The 14,351-nt window shown below is 36.0% G+C and overlaps 1 protein-coding gene across 9 annotated transcripts in view; it reads right to left on the reverse strand.

The window, feature by feature from the left end:
• LOC137240465 (serine-rich adhesin for platelets) overlaps nucleotides 1–14,351 on the reverse strand; it is a 361,236-nt gene that overhangs the window by 307,164 nt on the left and 39,721 nt on the right. For 2 of the 9 annotated variants that reach the window (XM_067766762.1, XM_067766768.1), the window contains exon 2: nucleotides 12,533–12,788. The exons of the other annotated variants lie outside the window; for them this stretch is intronic. The gene's annotated coding sequence lies outside the window, so the exon portion shown is untranslated. The remainder of the gene's footprint in view (nucleotides 1–12,532; nucleotides 12,789–14,351) is intronic. 9 annotated transcript variants of the gene reach the window in all.

Below are 14,351 nucleotides of genomic sequence, written 5' to 3' on the forward strand. Positions count from 1 at the left end.
CGGAGTAGGCATAAAACATGTAGGTCTCGGAGCGCCAATTTTTATGAAGAATAATTTGATAACTAACAATATGAAGGATGCATCTTAGCGTTTCAATTGAAACACTTGCAAAAGTTATCAAAATAAATTTAATTTCGGTTTTAACAGAAACGAAATGATGTCGTTTATGTAGAAACATTCATGATAACGTTAAACTTTAACACGAAGTGTGCTATCAAAGCTAAAACCAAACGAAGTCATTTCGTTAAGTAAACTGCGAAATGGTATCGTTTCGCTTGTTTAACATCCTTAAACAATAGCCGTATTTTTTTTTACACCCGTATACGTTTAAGGCCACGACACAATGACATTTTTCATATAGATGCGTTTAACCCAAGCTTATGTATTCCAATAACATCGCCACAATCAACCAAGATGTTGAGTTTGTAAATATGAAGGAACTTCAGACTTAGCACTTGAAGTTTATTTCGCCTTGCCCATTCACATACAAAATTTCGCGAAGCACTATTATAAATATTCTGCCTATAGAACAAAAATACTTATTAACATATTTTGTGTCGTATTCGATTGTTATATTGCAGTTTTTAATTGCAAAAAGTTTTTGAAAAGTTACCAACCAGTGAGAAAAATAAATTCACTTGCAAAGTGTGCCAACACCCTTAGCCAAAGAAAATGTCAAATTCTTCTTCTTATGATTTACTGGCAACAAAATTCGGCAGTTGGCTACTTTTCCATATCAGATGGCGCCTGTGCCGCTCAATCTACCGTTCTCAATAAAAATACGTGCAATCACTCATAATGCATAAGCATGTGTTAAACTCATCTTTATGAAAAACTGCTTATGTGACTGAGCTATTACGTTTGCGTGTAAAAAACGCTTATCCCTGCTTAGATAATGCTTAGCAGACCCATCTAGCGGCAGTGGATAAATAACTAGCTACAGCACAGGGTGTACCGAAAAGCGGAGACACAACCCTCTGATGGCCATAGTGTATAGCATATAGCTCAATCAGTTGCGATGAATTGTGGATACGCACCATTTTAAGAGGCGATACATAGAATTAGTGTATAGGTGAAACATAGACACATATATCTCAGTTGAATCTGAGTATAATGCGTATTGAAATTTAGTAGTACTAATTTTATGCGCGGCAATTTCATAAGAGTAGATAAAGTTTGACGCTTAGCAGTCCATATAAAGTTTAAGCGTAAACGTCTACAGATTTAAAAAAAAAACACAGCTAATATATATAAATCTCTTTAGTAGATCGAGTACGAGTAAAACGGTTTGATTTGAAATTAATGAAGTTTCATTTGACTTGAAAAATGTTTGCTTTGAACAGCCAGGTTACAATGTATCTACCAATGAGCCGATTAAGTTAAATTACATGGCGAATGGCCCTCGGAATCGATCCTGCCAAAAATATCTTTGGCCTAAAGTAAATGAGGTTGGTTTAATGGAACCAATTGAAAGATATTTAATGTTTTATAAATACCAACTTTTAACTGAATCGCATAAATCAAATTTTTTTTTTATGTTTCGCATTTTTTCATACAAAGATATTTAAAAACTTGCAAGGCTATGTATGTCACTTAAAAAACACTTTTTGCTGTTATAAAAGTGCGTAAAGGAGTGCAGTCTTTTTACAGGGCGATATCTCGAAATTACATGCAGATATTTTGTTTGGTTTTTTTGTTAGCAAGTAATAATAAAATATAACGAAAATCTACACTGATGACTCGAAGCATGAACCGGTTTGTTTTAAAGTTTAACAAAGGCGATAGAAAATAACTGTTCTGTTTATAGTAGCACACGATAGTAAATATTCCGTCTAACTTAGATATCAAATGTACTTCTTAAGCCCTTTTCGCCATAAAATTTTTTTTTTAGATACCACATGCTAAGCTGAATTTGAAATTTAAATTTTTACATCAATTTTAGTTCATTTGTATTTCCAGTCAAAACTTCACTACACCATGCACTAACAACAAAATAAAAATTCAATTTCCGTTTTTTATCACAACAAGAAGGATATTACCAGCGTATGTGTATGTTTGACATGGCTTGCACTTTCTTGTATTTTCCGGTGATTTTCTGACAAATTCACTTACATCTAACAAGTTCAAAGAACACACATTCGATGTGAAATACCAATGCAGTGATAAGCATGAGTTGAAATATTAGTTAATGCATGTACATATGTATGTATGTATGTTTTTAAAAGCTTTATAATATTCTTTAGAGTGAGAGTGCCTCATATGTCAAACAGTAATGTGGCAAGAGGGTGGCATTGACCTGCGACATAAATACGACAAAACTTACGATAAGAACATAAAAATTCTTAAACATACATAAATATTAAGACAGAATTTAAAATGCATTTTACGTTGAATAGATAAATATGTATTAACAAGTAAGGAAGGCTAAGTTCGGGTGTAACCGAACATTACATACTCAGCTGAGAGCTATGGAGACAAGATAAGGGAAAATCACCATGTAGGAAAATGAACCGAGGGTAACCCTGGAATGTGTTTGTATGACATGCGTATCAAATGGAAGGTATTAAATAGTATTTTAAGAGCGAGTGGGCCATAGTTCTATAGGTGGACGCCTTTTCGAGATATCGCCATAAAGGTGGACCAGTGGTGACTCTAGAATTTGTTTCTACGATATGGGTGCTAAATGAAAGGTGTTAATGAGTATTTTAAAAGGGCGTGTGCCTTAGTTCTATAGGTGGACGCCTTTTCGAGATATCGCCATAAAGGTGGACCAGGGGTGACTCTATAATATGTTTGTACGATATGGGTATCAAATTAAAGGTATTAATGAGGGTTTTAAAAGGGAGTGGCCCTCAGTTGTATATGTGAAGGCGTTTTCGAGATATTGACCAAAATGTGGATTAGGGTAACGCAGAACATCATCTGTCGGATACCGCTAGTTTATTTATATATGTAATACCACGTACAGTTTTCCTGCCAAGATTCCAAGGGCTTTTGAACTCGCCCTGCAGAACTTTTTCATTTTCTTCTACTTAATATGGTAGGTGTCACACCCATTTTACAAAGTTTTTTCCTAAAGTTATATTTTGCGTCAATAAACCAATCCAATTACCATGTTTCATCCCTTTTTTCATATTTGGTATAGAATTATGGTATTTTTTCCATTTTTCGTAATTTTCGATATCGAAAAAGTGGGCGTGGTCATAGTCGGATTTCGGCCATTTTTTACACCAATACAAAGTGAGTTCAGATAAGTACGTTAACTAAGTTTAGTAAATATATATCTATTTTTGCTCAAGTTATCGTGTTAAGAGCCGAGCGGAAAGACAGACGGCCGACTGTGTATAAAAACTGGGCGTGGCTTCAACCGATTTCGCCCTTTTTCACAGAAAACAGTTATCGTCTTAGAATCTAAGCACCTCGAAATTTCACAAGGATTGGTAAATTTTTGTTCGACTTATGGGATTAAAAGTATCCTAGACAAATGAAATGAAAAAGGGCGGAGCCACGCCCATTTTGAAATTGTCTTTTATTTTTGTATTTGGTTGCACCATATCATTACTGGAGTTGAATGTTGACATAATTTACACATATACTGTAAAGATATTAAATTTTTTGTTAAACTTTGACTTTAAAAAAAAAATTTTTTTAAGTGGGCGTGGTAGTTCTCCGATCATGATATCTTCAACGACTACCAAATAACAGATGGCAAAACTTCTAAATTTCTTTCTTTTAAAAGTGGGCGGTGCCACGCCCATTGTCCAAAATTTTACTAATTTTCTATTTTGCGTCATAAGTTCAACTCACCTACCAAGTTTCATCGCTTTATCCGTCTTTAGTGATGAAATATCACACTTTTTCTGTTTTTCGAAACATTCGATATCGAAAAAGTGGGCGTGGTTATAGTCCGATATCGTTCATTTCAAATAGCGATCTGAGATGAGTACCCAGAAACCTACATACCAAATTTCATCAAGATACCTCAAAATTTACTCAAGTTATCGTGTCAACGGCAGACGGACGGACGGATGGACGGACATGGCTCAATCAAATTTTTTTTCGATACTGATGATATTGATAATATGGAAGTCTATATCTATCTCGATTCCTTTATACCTGTACAACCAACCGTTATCCAATCAAAGTTAATATACTCTGTGAGCTCTGCTCAACTGAGTATAAAAACATTCGTTATATGTTGCTGATATACTTAAAGAAACAAGTAAGGAAGGCTAAGTTCGGGTGTAACCCAACATTACATACTCAGCTGCCAAATTACAGCTTGCAAAACTATTAAATTACCGTATTTTAAAAGTGGGCGGTGCCACGCCCATTGCTCAAAATTTTACAAATTTTCTATTCTTCGTCATAAGTTCAACCGACCTAACAAGTTTCATCGCTTTATCCGTCTTGGGTAATGAATTATCGTACTTTTTCGTTTTTTCGAAATATTCGATATCGAAAAAGTGGGCGTGGTTATTGTCCGATTTCGTTCGTTTTAAATAGCGATATGAGATGAGTGCCCATTAACTTACATACCAAATTTTGTTAAGATACCTCAAAATTTACTCAAGTTATCGTGTTTGCGGACAGACGAACGGCGGACGGACGGACGTACATGGCTAAGTGAATTTATTTTTTCGCCCAGATCATATTGATATATACAAGTCTATATCTATCTGGATTAGTTTATGCCGTTACGGGGTACCGTTCTGCGAATAAAATTAGTATACTCTGCGAGCTCTGCTCAGCTGAGTATAAAAATAGAACACACGGTGATCGTTACTAGAACATGTTTTCTGAATTTCACTTTTTCACTTTTCGGGTGCCGAGCTTTGAGCTCGAGTACACCTTCATTCGTACTCGTGTTAAGGCAGATGACACGCAGCCATTTGATAGCCCGTTTTATTTTGTTGATTTTCCGACTAGGTGGATAACTAATTTCCTGCCACGGAATGTCTCCTTATGACCCCCGAAGACCACCTACATGGTGAGGACAAAGAGCTCAGTGTTAGAGAGCACAACGAAATGCTTAGCAGTTTTTACTAAAATGTCACAAATCAGGTAATTCTAGGAAACAACAACTTGATCTAGCCTAGCCTCCACGGGGATTAAGTGGACATCTCCATAAGCACTATGACGAGATCCGGCGCCTGCCCATACAGCCGTTCGTGCAACCTACGTCTCTAACACCAATATCCCTATAGTCCACCCCTGTTGAAACTGCCAGTTTCTTAAGACTCCTATTAGAGGACTTTGATGACAATTTGTGAGTGGTTGTGTCCACGAAGAACTGTTGACACAAAAACAACAATTTCCCTACCTGTTTTAATTATTTCGGTCGGGGGTGGTAGCACTATTATAACCTAAAGCTCTAGGGATTATATGTCCGAAGTGTGTAACACATTTTTATTATAGTTGTGGTGCACTTTTTCTGTATGAACAAATAACAAAAAACCCAAATGATCATCATTATGAAGTTCTACGAACTGCCATCAATACCCACGATGACATGAAAGGTAAATACCCACATATGTATACATTAGGGTGGGTCGATTTACTAACGGATATCGCGCCATCGATTTTTGGATAGGATTTGGGCTCAGGAAAAAAAATTCCTCTACGCATACCCAAAAAAATTATTTTCGAGACTGCGAAAAAAAATGGCGAAAGGATAAATCTTTCGAGCAAAACACTCTCCAAAACCCAAAAACTATTTTTTTTCAAAAACTGTTATCGCCAACGTTTTTACAACAGTTTTAGTCGGAAAATTGACCCTTTCGCCATTTTTTTTGCAGGCTCGAAAATTATTTTTTTGGGTATGCGTAGTGGAACTTTTCTTTTGAGCCCAAATCCCATCGAAAAATCGATGGCGCGATATCGTTTAACTTTCGTCCATACAAATCGACCCACCCTAATAAACATACATACCAGGTATACGCAATCATATAAATATTTACTCATTCATATTAATACGCACATATTTCACCCGTTGTTATTGTTTTCCTGAAAATTCGATTGAATGCGTGATTCCGATCAATGTATTACGCGGAAATACAAAAAATCCATACAAAATGGAATTCCCATCGCGTCTTTTATAATTCAATCAATGGAATAATGCAAAATAATTTTTTTTTACAGGAACTACTATGGTTGTTTTGTTAAATTATTTCCGCCAATATACTTCTTACTCAAATTTGTATTCCGTAAAAAAATTTGTTATCAATTTAATTTTTATTTTATTATCTTTATATTAAGTCCCTTTCATGTTTGTCCCCTCATTTCCATACGAATTTTTGACCCACGGAAAAGTTTTTTCGGTAACTTCCCGTTGAGCACATTACAATAGAAGTGAAAAGACATCCGCTAGGTGGCGCGCAGATCGAGATTTACAGAAAATTTATTTTAAAATGAAAATTTTGCGATCGACTTTTAACTAACTTCTCGGTGATCCAGAGACTTGAAACTTAGCGCACAGTTTGCGAGTCGATGCCACTACAATTCGTGGATAACAAAATGCCGCCAGGTGGCAGACGAATCGTGATAAACGAAAAACCCTGTAAAATCCCTGAAAAAACGCAGGGAATCTTCCGATCGAGTTTTAAGTAACTTCGCGGTGAGCTAGGGACTTGAAATTTGGACCGTGAGTCAGAACCTGGGGACAATACAATATTTGATCAAAAAATTTCGCTATATGGCGCATGGATCGAGATATTAATAAATTTAATTTTGATTTGGGAATATTTCAATCCAATTTTAACTAACTTCCCGGTGACGTAGAGACTTCAAACTTGGCACACAGTTCGAGACTTGGTGACAATATAATTTACAGAAAACAGAATTCCGCTAGAAGGCGCGCTAAGTGAAATAACTACAAATCTTTGAAAAACGAGGGGAATCTTGCAATCGATTTTTGAGTAGCTTCCCGGTGAGCTGGATATATGAAACTTGAGCCGTAAGCCAGAACCTGGTGATAATGCAATATTTTATCAGGGGAATTCCACTAGATGGCGCATGGATCGAGATATTAGGAAAATTAATTTTAATTTGGGAATCTTTCAATCCATCTTTAACTAACTTCCCGGTTACCAATAGACTTGTAACTTAGCACATAGTTCGAGACCCGGTGACAATACAATTTACTGAAAACAAAGTTCCACTAGGTGGCGCGCTAATTGAGATAACTACAAATCCCTGAAAAATGAGGGGAATCTTGCAATCGATTTTTGAGTAACTTGGCGGTGGGCTAGAGACTTGAAACTTGGGCTGTGGATCCGAACCCGGTGACAATGCAACATTCGATCAAAAAAAATTCCGCTAGGTTGCGCATAGATAGAGATATTAAGAAAATTAGTTTTGATTTTGAATCTTTCAATCCATTTTTAACTAACTTCCCGGTGATCTAGAGACTTGAAATTTGGCACTTAGTTAGAGGCCTGGTGACAATACAACTTGTAGAAAACAAAGTTCCGCTAGGTGGCTCCCTAGTCAAGATAACTGCAAATCCTTTAAAAATGGGGAGAATATTGCGATCGATTTTCGAGTAATTTCCCGATGAGCTAGAGACATGAAACTTGGGCCGTAAGTCAGAACACGGTGACAATGCAATATTTTATCAAAAAAATTCCGCTAGGTGGCGCATGGATCGAGATATTGAGAAAACTAGTTTTAAATTTGGAATCTTGCAATCGATTTTTAACTAACTTTCTGAATATCTAGAGACTTGAAACCTGAAATATAGTTTAAAACTCGGTGACAGTGCCATGTTTGATCAAAAACTTTGAGCTGCGTAACGCACAAGTCAAACTATTTAGAAGATTAGGCCATACCCTCATGGCTAGCCTCCTGAGTCTTGCAGGCGTTGTAGAATTCCACCTCGTTCAAGGACCAGCTCAATACACGTACTTGCATACTTTTAGGCGTATGCGACTTTCACCACGATTATTTTAGACTTTCAGGCGTATGCGAATTTCACCACGATTTTCAGCTTTGCAAATTAAGTAGCTGACAAACGAGGTGGAATTCTCTTGTTATGATGCGAGGTGGAATTCTGTTGTTTTCGCCAGCGTTGTCACCGAAAATTCCACTAACTCTCTTAAATCTTGCTATTTTGAACAAATAAATAAAGATAAGAATTTCCACTTAGGAATTACTTAAACTACTAATCAAAGTTCCAATTGCCTTTGTGTAGGCAGTACTAAAAAATTGAAGATAAGAAGATGATAAAAAAATTTTAAGGACTACCTTTATACAAATGGACCAAAAAATAAAAGGCAATTTTTCCTTTAATACAGACATAGTCTTGTTGAATTTTGACTAAAAAACTATAACAATAGCTCTTGTAAAAGAATTTTGGGATTTAAAATTATAAACGTAGAGCGCGTGTTTAAATTTTAAACAATCAACTAGTTAATCCCAAGTTCATGATTTGCCTTAAATTGAAAGATTGTGCTCCATAAAGACATAGTATTAAAGAAAAAATTACCTTCTATTTTTTGGTCCATTTATATAAAGGTAGTCCTTACAATTTTTTTATCATCTGTTTTTTACTATATACTTCATTTTTTCTTCTGAAAAAAGGGAAATTTGACCATCTGCGAAACAAAGTAATTCTTTTAGTTATCCAAGCAAAAATTGGTTTTGTCTTTACAGTTAATTTGGTACAATAACATATATAAAATCGCAGCTGTGGAGAACTTTGTTCTTGCTGAAACTAAAATTAACAACGAAAACAGTGTAAGCTTAGAAATGAAATGGCTATTCGTTCTTGCCAACAAGTGCTATGTACTTTAGAATTAGTGTGCAACTGGAAGGGAAATTCCTCTCTCAACGAACAAAATATTGCTCCGTGAGTATCTCATTACTGAAAATAATTTTTTGTAATTGTAATTCTTACCTAGATTTTATTAGCTTGGGTTGTATGCATGTAACGGAATTCTTGAGCATAATTTTCACCAACTTCCAGAACTTTGATTAGTATGAAACTTTGCACACGTATTAAGAACCGAAGACAATGCAATATTTTTACCGTGGGGTGACATAAGCTCAAAGGACATAAATTCAATTGACCTTATGACCACTTCAAATGATCAAAAGTTCAATTGAAACTTTGCATACATATCAATGCAATAATTTAAAGATGGGGTGGTATAAGGTCAACGGAAATATTTTCAGGTAGCCTTATGTACACTTCAAAGGGGTCGTAAGGCCAATTTACCTTATGGCCATTTGAGTTGGTTAATTTTAGACTAACAAACAACAAGTTTAAAGTATCTTAAAATTCACTTGATTATTGACCATTTTTCCCGAAGGTTGTTTCAGATTTTCTTCCATATCTAAAACACCCTTCGGAAAGAAATTCTAAAAAATCCATACAAATTTTGAGCCGTCACTCGATACTTTCGCAACAACAAGGCAACCAATTCATGCCGAATGTTTTCTTAATGAACTTTGGCAAGATTTGGTTAACTGTATCCTATATACACATTTATCCGGTGCAGTTAATTTGCGTAATTGTGATTTTTGGAAAGAGAATTAGTTAATAAATTTAATTCATTTATTGGAATAAACAAAAATAAGCCAAGAAAACATAAAGGAGGCATGATTATAATAATATTATGTCCCTCCAACAAAAAAAAAAAAAAAAAAAAAAAAACACCGACTATCTTGAGAAAACATCGAGTAATTTGCCAAAGTATCGAGTGGCGGCTCTTACGAATAAAAACTATTGGACCTAACCGCATGCAAAATAGGTCAAGGCCCATGTCGTGTTATACGACCACGAATCGAAAAGCAATTTCACTCAAACGATAAATATGAAACTGTCAAGCTATTCGTCAAAATGCTAATTTCTTATGAATCTAATAAGTACTTTTATCCCAATCACCATTTCTGTACTATTGCGATTTAAAACGTTTAATATGATATGACCTCAGATATCTCTAAATAAAGAGTTTGAATTTTTTGTAAAATATTTGAGTTTTTAGAAAAGAGTTTTTCAGATTGGTTTGCATAGTTTCAGTAACCTACATATATATAATTAATGGAACTGTGAAGTGTAGTCTTTACCAACTTGCCTTTGCAGTACACAGCTTTTTGAACCTGTCAAAGATACTGGGCTACAACAACAACATACTGGGCTAAGCAAAGGGGCTCGTAGTCTGTGGGGTGCAAAGTTATTGGTGATATTTTCTGGCGTTGATAACACGACCAGTTATTCAAAAGTGTGGCACTAGACTGAGCTCTACGCGACATGTGTAGCGTAGCAAGGAATATACCTACTGGGTCTGGGGAAAACATTTCACTGTCCACTTGATCTTGGTATCTGTCACTAATCCTGGTAATCCCCGATCTCTGAACAGATTGTTAGTATTGTATACCGAACCCGATATATCACCCCCGATGGGGAAGATGTCGAAAACCACATCGCTGGTAAATTGATTGCTATGCGACCAATACCTGTTCTCTTTCTTTATTAGTCCAAGGACCATAACTCCCTTTGAAAAGACTCAGTCCCGCTCTTTCTTTGGAGCCCTCGATGTACACACAAGTATTTTTCAATGAAATCCTCGGTGGACTTCACGTATATAGACCCCTATGCTCACCACAGCACCTCTCTCTTACCGTGACTTTTACCATCTAAATCAGATCAGATTTTATTGCATGTTTAACTTTTCGAACATTTAAAAACATTTTTTAGATACAAAAAAATTGAAGTTTACGAATAAAATAAAGGTTTTATTTAACAGCATTGATAATAACAGCCATATCCATGGAAATGAGGTGAATGAGGACAAAACGAAGTACCTGCTGTCATCGAGCAAAGAGTCAGCGCATATGCGCTTTGGCAACCACGCTACTATTGGCAGCCATAATTTCGAAATAGTAAAAGACTTCGTTTATTTGGGAACCAGCAACAACACTAGCAACAACATCAGCACTGAAATGCAGCGAAGAATCAATATTGCCAATAAATGCTACTTTGGACTAGGTAGGCAATTGAAAAGTAAAGTCCTCTCTCGGCGAACGAAAATCATACTCTACAAGTCACTTATCTTACCCGTCCTGCTATATGGGGCAGAAGCATGGACCATGACAACAGCAGATGAAGCGGCTTTGGGAGTGTTCGAGAGAAAAGTTCTTCGAAAAATTTAGGGACCTCTACGCGTTGGCGATGGCGAGTACCGAAGAAGATTTAATGATGAGCTGTACGAGCTATATGCAGACACCAACATAGTCCAGCGAATTAAAACGCAGCGGCTGCGCTGGCTAGGCCATGTTATGCGAATGAAAGATGATGATCCGGCCAAGAAAGTGTTTCTATCGGAACCCGGCTATGGAAGCAGAGGTAGAAGGCGGCCCCCACTCCGTTGGAAGGGCCAGGTGGAAAACGATTTAAACTCCCTTGGTGTGACCAATTGGCGCCGGTTGGCGGAGCGAAGGAGCGACTGGCGCGCCTTGTTGGACGGCCATAACCGTTTAGACGGTTAAGTGCCAATTAAATAAGTAAGTAAGTATCCATGGAAATAATCTAGTTTATTTCTGCAGTGATGTGAGTTTATACATTATTCGCATTTAAAAGCGTAGCTACGTGAGATGGACATTTTCAATATAACTTGAAGGTATATATTAAAGAGGTGTGGAAAATTGCCAAAATGTGATAAGAAGTCATACGATTTTTGTTTACAAAGCTATAAATCAAAAAAAAAATTGTTGGATTGATTTTAATATTTTTTCTTTGCAGTAAAACTCTGAAATATTTTCCTTCGTTCTGCATACAATAATCCTTGATTCCTTTCTAATATTAGCGAAATTGTGCAAACAAAGTAATATTATTTCCAAAATATGCAGTGCGTGTGTTTGTTTGCTGTAATGTGTACGCGCAAACTTGCTTTGAGTGGAGCATTCACATCAAATTATGCCTTATATACATACATGTTGTATAAGGTATATCTAAGAGTAAAAAAAGCCAGCATCCATTCGAACGAATTCTATTCATGGTTCTATTTGCCTTAAATTTGGTATATATGTAACACTTTGCATAGGTTTAGCATTTAAGAAACCGATTGGGACTGCGACTGGGAGATATACTAAGACTCGGGCTTTGACTGGGACTGGGAATGAGGGATGGAAACGAATAAGGACTAGAAAAAACAAAGAAGGGAATGAGAAAGAGACTGAGAAAAAGCTAGATTAAGATGATGTTAGAGAGATTGGGATAAATGGAGCGGAATAAAATTAGGGAAAAGCCGGGAGAAAGAGTTGCATAAAAAGAGAAAAGCAGAGGGAGGAGAGAATAAAAGGGCAAAGAAATGCTGGTGAGAGGGGGAGGGAGACAGAGTTTAAAACTTCCTAAAACATATGCAGATAGACCAAAGTTAGGGCAGAACAATGTCTGCCTGGTCTGCTAGTAGGCAAATAAATGCAGACATGTCAACAATTGGGCTGAGGTCCGCTATTTTTATATGATTATCAACATAACCTTAAATTTATATTAAATGGATAAGAAATGTACGATAGTATTATCACTTACGTTCAAGTTTTGACAATTTCTCACGAACTAGCATTCAAATTTCGTTTTATTCAAACACTCAAAAACTATTACTTTGCGAATTTTCGTATGCAAAAGATTGCCTTGAAAGATGATAACAATTAAATTAAAAAAAAAAAAAAAACACGGTATGCCACCTCGCTAATCAAAAACTTATGGTATTACTTTAATAAATTTAGTTTCCAACGTCAACGGTTTTTCTTATTGTTGCAATGGAAGTTATTTTTGTTGTTGGTAACTAAAAAAGAAAGAAAGAGAATAAAATAGTAAAAACAAATATTGTAGTAAACAAAAAATTTCTACAATAATTTTATTGGCTTACAAATAAATCAAGTAAAAATGCAACACAAAATCCAAAAATTGTATGGCAGCCAAAATGACATTCAAAAACAGCAACCCAACAATAGAAACCAAATGTTTTCAACGCGCTGCCAAATGTCTTTTTCGCTGGCGTAAACAAATACATATGTATGTAGCTTATTTTAAATTTTGCTTGTGCAGATTTTTCTTTAGTTTATTTACATGCATTATTAGCTTTTCCTTGCTCATAATTTAATTTTTACTACATTTTTTTCCATATATTACGGATTTTATTTTTTACCCGTTATTTGTCAGTTCTATTTGTTGTTTAAAATAGTTCTAAGTTTGCTTAGAACATTTAATATACATAATTACAATCACGCGAGCCTAATCTGCACAAATATAAGTAACCCTGTACACATGGGTGTTTCCAACGTTACGTACCTTCTATCCAGGGCACACTCTTTTGGGCGTAAATCTATAGCAGGCATTCGATAAGAAAAATGTTTATTGCTATGAACGATGTTCGTAGGCGTAAATATATCTAACACAATAATAAATAAGAATTATTTTGGAACGAATTTCTGTCATCACTTGTTAAATTTCATTGTTCAATTTTGTTCTGGCTTCATTGCGATTAGTTCTACTCTTTTATTATCGGCGGCCACCTTGGTGTGATGGTAGCGTGCTCCGCCTATCACACCGTATGCCCTGGGTTCGTACCCCGGGCAAAGCAACATCAAAAAAATTTTAGAAATAAGGTTTTGCAATTAGAAGAACATTTTTCTAAGCGGGGTCGCCCCTCGGCAGTGTTTGGCAAGCGCTCCGGGTGTATTTCTGCCATGAAAAGCTCTCAGTGAAAACTCATCTGCCTTGCAGATGCCGTTCGGAGTCGGCATAAAACATGTAGGTCCCGTCCGGCCAATTTGTAGGAAAATCAAGAGGAGCACGACGCAAATTGGAAGAGAAGCTTGGCCTTAGATCTCTTCGGAGGTTATCGCGCCTTACATAATTTTTTTTTTTTTTTTATTATCGTTAACTGGATGTTATCTGGTGAGGTGACGTTTGCTGAAACCGGTTTGTCTCTAAACCAGAATGAACAAGTAAAGGTGTCTAAGTTCGGGTGTAACCGAACATTATATACTCAGCGTGAGCTTCAATTGTACATTTCATTTCAGTTAAATTACTTTTCTACATAATACGTGGCACCGCCCGTTAAAAAAAATGTCTCCCCATTTCCTCTTACAATTAAACTTGATAAGTGAAATATCATTGATTCCAACCTATTTTTTGCTAAGTTATAGCTTATTATTTTCGTCTACGGCCCTTTTAAAAATCTAGTATATAAAAGTGGGCGTGGTCTTTAACCGATTTCGTCCATTTTTCCTAGAAATATTTCCTGCTATAGGGAAAATCTGTTTACCCAATTTTATTACGATCCGTTAATTTTTCTTCGAGTTATGGCTACCGAAACATAGAAAATTGCTTAGTCATAAAATGG

Source organism: Eurosta solidaginis, chromosome 2, assembly GCF_040869045.1.
Source record: "Eurosta solidaginis isolate ZX-2024a chromosome 2, ASM4086904v1, whole genome shotgun sequence".
NCBI classification, from domain to species: domain Eukaryota; kingdom Metazoa; phylum Arthropoda; class Insecta; order Diptera; family Tephritidae; genus Eurosta; species Eurosta solidaginis.